The 7,071-nt window shown below is 37.3% G+C and overlaps 1 long non-coding RNA gene across 1 annotated transcript; it reads right to left on the reverse strand.

Moving 5' to 3' along the window:
• Positions 1-1,696: 1,696 nt before the first annotated feature.
• On the reverse strand, positions 1,697-3,427 carry LOC140235699 (uncharacterized). The gene is made up of 3 exons (XR_011901712.1): positions 3,295-3,427; positions 2,449-2,540; positions 1,697-1,831 (listed from the first exon to the last, which is right to left on the reverse strand). It is a non-coding gene; the product is annotated as an uncharacterized lncRNA (long non-coding RNA).
• Between the last annotated feature and the right edge of the window lie 3,644 nt (positions 3,428-7,071).

A 7,071-nucleotide genomic window follows, 5' to 3' on the forward strand; every position in this document is an offset into this window, starting at 1 on the left:
TGATCTATTCATTCAAATTCATTTTGAAGCATTCAAATTACCTTTTGCCTCATTCTAATTAACACTGTTTGAATTGAAATTCGTTAAACAAGCACCATTTCGTTATTCGTTCATTCAATTTAGAATCATATAGTCACGTGATCACGGACATGCTGCACTCGTTCATTCAAATTCATTTTTGGGCATCCAATTTAACGTCTTTTGCAGTCAATTTAGCACACATGTTAATGCTTTGGTTCTTTCTTTTTTTTGTCAACATAGTTATTGTTTTGCAAGCGTCATTACATTTCATATTTTCGTACTTATTTTAGAGATTTTGGCAACAGTTATTTTTTTTTCCTTCAATGTGTGTAGTGATTCTTCCAGTCCGAAGATATAGTGCATCATGTGGCCACAACTTATCTGGCCGTTGAGTGCTTTATTCCGAGTGTGTTGGCCAGTTCTAGGAAGTCAAGGTTATGATCATCAAATGTTACTATAATTCTTATTCTGTCTTCTTGAGAAATACGTCTGTATCTAACTTGTGCTGTCATGACTGTAAGAAGATGAAGTTAATCTGTAGTATTGGAACATGTAGGCCTAAAATGACATGTATGAAAGAAAAGGGGCGTTACAGAACAACAAACTCGAGTTATATATGGTAAAAATATGATTCTTTTACTGCTTAACAGTGCGTGGATGAAACAAAAAGTCACATAGAAATACGCGTTTAAATATTATCACCTTTTCAAAAAAGAATTATAACATGACGTTAATTTGAATGAACATGTTAGGAATCTGACTGCCCATACGCGAAATTGAATGACTGAAATACCCCTTTCGGCCACTGTTGGCGAATTTGAATGACTGAAGAGCACGTGCCAATTTGAATGCTCGTTTTATGAATTCGAAAGGCACATGTGCAAATTTCATTGATCGAAATGCTAAATTGAACGACCAGCTTGCAATTTCGAATGACACAATGTGCAGTGACGAGGATTTTCGCTAATTTGAATGAACCTTTTATCAAATAGACTGACAAAAGTGCGAAATTGGCCGGGAAAAACTATATTTAGCTGCTATTTGTAGCATTCCCCCCCCCCCCAAAAAAAAAAAAATGAGGGAAAGAAAAAAAAAATACATACGAGTGTCTGTCAACAGTTTTCTCTCTTGAATATTAGACCATAAAAAGGTTTTATTAAAGCAAGTCAGAATTGCCTGGAGAGAAGGGGGTGCTTAATCATGAGCGCAGCCAGATTCGTATCATGCGGAATGCCAAGCTGTGTGTGGCCAAACATTCTTTGATATGCTTGGAACACCTCACAGATGAATGTATTGATTAACACTCATGTGGCCATGAAGAGGAGATTTTTTTGACTATATAAGTCAAAACTATTTTCAGTTACTAGTATATACAACAATCAACAATTTAAAGCATTAACAATCACACATTCTATGCAACAAACTCTTTTCATCGGCGAGCCCTGTTCTACTTTTAATGCTGAAGTGCTGCAGTACATCCTGGTAACAGTTTCATGCTAAACTACCGCTGAGCCTGAGGAGGCTGACTCTTCAACAAGAATTTAAGTTCCAACGTCAGAGGAGCATATGCTGTATCTCAAAAGAGGAAAAAGCAAGGGTATTTAGACCTATACACCGATGGTAGCTGTCTCTTCTCATTGGGCTTCTAATCTAACGTTGGAATGGTGCTCGGTCAGGGGCTTGGTGGGAGCTGCAACTACTCTCTCTCTCTCTCTCTCTCTGTGCCTGAGGTGATGTGTGGTGTCATAGCTCCTCAAGGTCTTCAAACGATACTCAATGAATCCATGATCCTTGCCATACAGGTATACTCCTGAAATATAAGAATGCATTGTAAGTCAAAGCTTTTTCTCGAGTCTCAACAAATTTGACTTTGGCACAGAGTTGACTATAACTGCTGAAGATCTGATAGCAGTAGAAATACATGTAGTGGCATTCTGAAGGAAGAAAACGAGAATAGGTTTATTATAAATGAACGGCGCAACTGGCATGTTGGAACTTAAGTTACATTACGTTACGTTGAAGTTAACGTTCATCGAACCTAAGTCATGGAATCAGGCCAATCTGCACACAACTTTATTAGACATCTATGAGAAGGTACATCACAATCCCCACATTGCCTGTATATTTGCACAATGAGTTAATTAAGAAATAGATGCAATTTCCCTGTAAAGGCCATTTTTTTTTTTCGGGGGGGGGGGGTCATGCCCATAATCTGAAAAACTTTGGGTCCTTGCCCCCTAACTAAATAAAGATGATCAACTCCTCGTTTGGTTGCTTAACTCTGTCCACTAGCTCTTGAGAAAAGTTGAAAATGTTGAAGTTTTTGCAAGCTAGATGAATAAGATACCATGTATGTCACTTAATCTTTCTGCTAAAGAGGGCTAAAAAAAAGTTGTAGATCACATAAACTTACGAGTATAAACTTACATGTCCTTTTGCACCTTGTGTGGTGTCTCACAAAGTGGGGTACTGCATCGCAACTGCCTTGGCTACAACATCCTTTGCTCACTACTTGGTATCTGAATTTAAAAAGAAAGCAAGATAAATGTTAATCATATTCTATGACGCAAACATCAAAAATTTGGCCCTCATTTTAATCTTTTAAGGAGCTGAACTATTTTTATGTTTTTTTTTTCTTGGCATTAATTTCTATTGCTATTCTGTACCACTGTTTCAAGTACATTAATTGCTACTTGAGCCAGATATCAGTTAATACATATGAAAATTTCATGCAGATAGGTTAAGTGTGAATGTGCATAGTTAGTAGAAAAATTTATACAAGATGAGATTATCCATTGAACCTCATGGCACATCAACTCCCACTTTTTTATTAATCATTGTGATGATTAAATCATAAGTATTAGGACTATTATCAAATCAATATACATGTGGCCCGATGGGGCTACCATGAAAATAAGTCAGCGTGGAGTCTTGTATGTACACTCTGTTTACATGTTTCATACAAGTATACCAGTCTTTATTTTTAAATCTATAACCATCACTTCATTAACAATGTTATACTTACCGGTCCCTTCTACTTTCTTTCCTTTTTTTGGGGGGGGGGGGGTGGCAAATTTTAGTCTGCTTTTCTCTATACTTGAGAAGACAAAAAAAACAACAACAAATGAACAGGCAAATTACATGGTTATATTTTGGATGGAAATGTACATTGTAGTACAAGACATGACAATGGTAAACTGGTATTCCAGACCAATTTTCAAATTATAATAATAATATATGAATAATAGTAATATTTTAAATAATTGAACTTACGCTGTACAGTTTTCTGCTTCCATTTTCAACAACAAATATGCTGCAATGATCTGGATGTGCAGATGTCTCCTCGGAACAGTCAGAACTCCTTCCCTCAGCTTTTGAAGTATCTCTTCCCCCTTGAAGTGATGTGTGTGTTGAATTCCTGGGAAAGTAAGTAAAATTTAATGGTTTTATAAATAACACAAATGGCATGAGGATAGTAGGTTCCTCCAGTTTACATTATAAACTTGAAGAGCAAAATCATTTAACATACATATTTGACATAAGCAACAGCTCTACTTACACAACTCAAGACTGACCATAACATGGTTTTCACTTCTGTCGATACGGCAAGTACACGGTACACATTTTTCTTAAATACAAGTACTAACCTGTCAAGACATTCATTGTCAGAGGGAAGGACAGCTCCAAAACTGCTCCATGAAGTATCTTGAAAATCATTTCTTCAAACAAAATAAAACCAACCAAGCATTCAGTCTCTTAGTAAGTCTTAGTCAGTAATTACTAAGACTCTAGAATGTAAAATAAATATAAATCAATTTCAAACTAGTCTCCCTTCATTAATCATTGTGGAAAACAACAGAATAGCTTACAGCAGGGTTAATGCAATGGAAGTCCATGTCTCAGAGGCTCCTTCGCTGATGTTGGCCCGGTGTTTCCAGCATTCGTCAACCCTGAATTCAATGGCTAGTCGTTGTATGACCACATCTGGTACTTTACAATCTGGTGATCTGCACCCTCTTCGTGTGACAGAGACTGTACAGCTATCAATATCTGTCTTTGTTCTCCAAATGATGACCCCTACACCGAGTTCCTTTAAATCACCAACACTCCCGAAGAGCTGTCATGTCTACGTCCTTATCTGGAGGAAAATATGAAAACACAAGGTTCAGAAATGGATTTAGAACTCATTTCCACAAGAAAATATGCAGTTGTTTTGTCCACACAAATACTAAGTGAGCACCAATACAAAAGCTAGTAGGCCTAATTACTTTTTTAGCTACCAGCATCAGCATATTTAATGTTAGAATTAAAGACCCAAAGATGATCTCTGCCAAATTTCAATACCTAAGGTCAACTATAACTTTCATAAAAAAACAATGTTGAAAATAGTACCAGTCATCGCCTGCTACAAGGGGGATCAATCTCCATGATGTGTGAGCACGCTGATCTTCAGCTAGAAGTGTGATGTCACAGTGGACCAACACTTATACACGAACAGTACACGCATCATACTTCTTACCTAGTACAGTAGTAGATGATCACGACACATGAGGTGGGAGCTAGTGTACGTGGTATTCTCCCAGCTGTTTGGATGCTCAAATGTAGCGGCAAATAAAAGTCCTTTTTACTACATACAGTGTATATAATGAACAATAATCATAAATCACCAAATTTCACCATTCTTTATTACCGTACTGATCGAGATCACCATCTCATCTGGCAACACAGACCAGTGTCAGTGATTCGGCTGTCAACTCAACAATAGCAATGTAGAGTACGGTACGTGTCTGGCGCAAGGCGCTTCTAATGTATTGCTTTAATTAGCACAGCTTAGTAACAGTTAGGACCCTATAGTATAAGTTCGATCTCTACACTCGACCACAGGAATCTCTGTGTGATGATATGCTTACGATTTAATGTCAATACAATGACTAACGCCCAACGTTTCATTCATCACTCATTTTTTTTTTGTTTTTTTTTTAATAGTTCAAGCCCTAGATCCCAACGTGTACAATTCACATTGTGTAACGTGTACAGTACAGTGTATCCTTTGTAATGTTCATTCTGGTTTTTGTTTCATGTTTGTGATGTTAATGATACGTATCCTATATTCTTTATCTGGTCGAATAAATAATAATAATAATAATAATAATAATAATAATAATAATAATAAAGTGTTGTCTAAAGACTCAACGTATTATTAGATCCCAACACCTAGCGTGTACCATCAGCTGAGTTTTGGCCTCGGATTCTAGCTGTTCGTAAGGTGTTCTATTTTAATGACCAGCCCCATATAGCTAACTGTGTACAAACCATTGTACATTAATTGTTCGAAGGAGCGCCAGTACGGGCCCGGGGTTATTCGTATAGAACCCTAATAATGGTCGTTTACGGAGAGGTATAATTAGATCGATCTATGGTTTGCTTACCTTCAAAAATGTGAATAATATCTCCGCCCCACTCAATTTGAAGACAGACATTTTCTCCCGTCCATCACGACATCCAGGCTCAGATTCTCGCGATTGCACTTACACGCACGTAATATCTGTCATCCTATGCATAAAACACGCACAGCTAGCACACAGCACGCAATTGCACACAGTCCACGCACAGGCGACGCGTCGCTCTTCAGGTAAACCTGCCCGCGCGCGATTTTTTTTTCCGTAACCCTAACGCGTCGAAATTGCCAATTGTGTCACTTGAGCAAAGACTATCAGTGTACTGGCTGGTTTTGTACGCATGCGCTTGGACTTGGTTAGGCATACTGTACTGCTATACAGTATAATGTACACATAATACCAGTGGCATGGTCGTCTGCAAACACAGAATCAGATCGAATGTGAATGGAACGCCCTTCAAACATAAACAACGTGTTTGTGTGTGTGCATGTGTGTGTGTGCGTGTGTGTGTGTGTGTTTAAAAAAGAAGGTGATTCAGCAGCACAAGTGGTTTGCATATAAGGCAGATATGGATTGGCTTGAAGTTGCTAAGTAATCAGAGAGCCTTTTCTGAGATATTCATGCAGAATTCTATGTCAAGTAATACGCATGATATGATTTGTATACATAGGCCTATATTGTAATGTGTGTTAAGAAAAATATGGTTTAGAAGCACAAGAGATAAGAATTCAGCTGCTTATTTTTGTTCAATTAATTTCATTGTAAACATGGGCCTGATATCGATGAAATTCTAATAAAGAATATTTTTTAAAGTTTTTTTTTGTGTATTACTCTGTTCGCACTGCAAGCATACACTCAACAGTAACACGTTCCCATTAATCGAAGTTTCAGAGGAAACTGAGAAGTGAGGACACAAGTCGTACATGGCAAATTGAAGCTTTATTCGAAGATGTTTCACATGAGCAAGCCGTTAAGCAAGTCATCACTTTACAAAATTCAGCACTCAGTATATCGTGTACAACATAAGCAGGGAGGTGACTCACCTTGCTGGTATATTAGCAGGGAGGTGAGACTATAATTCTCTCACCTCCCTGGTACACGGAAGGGTGCCTTTTTCAATCAAAGTTACAAATCACTGGTCACTTTCACTGACAGCGATCACTTGTGTTCAGATTATTTATGGGCTGCCTTATACGCCGGCAGCCTCAAAAGTGGAGTGAGCGTCAGGTGGTGTCCGTTGACAAGCCATGAATGATTTTTTTTTTTTTTGGGGGGGGGAATAGGATAACAGTGCTGCATGATATAATGATGTGTACATATAGGCCGTGAGGAAAAAGAAATTTCATTTCAATTGAATTAAATTCGATTTTATTGTCCGTTTCTGGAAATTTGTTTTGTTAGCATGCATACAAGTTGCATCGATACATACATATACAGAGCACATGTTTAACATGGATACATACATGATAAACACACAAGAAATATACAGCAATACAATGTCAATGTCATTGTCAGAAATACATAACATTAAAGTAATATTAATCTGTATAAATCAACGTTGTGTTGGGTGTGGTGTGCATTAACATACAGAAATGTGTAAATATGTATCAGATTTATAATAACTTTATAAAACTTTTAAACAATATAAATT

Source organism: Diadema setosum, chromosome 12 (genome assembly GCF_964275005.1).
Source record: "Diadema setosum chromosome 12, eeDiaSeto1, whole genome shotgun sequence".
Lineage (NCBI taxonomy): Eukaryota > Metazoa > Echinodermata > Echinoidea > Diadematoida > Diadematidae > Diadema > Diadema setosum.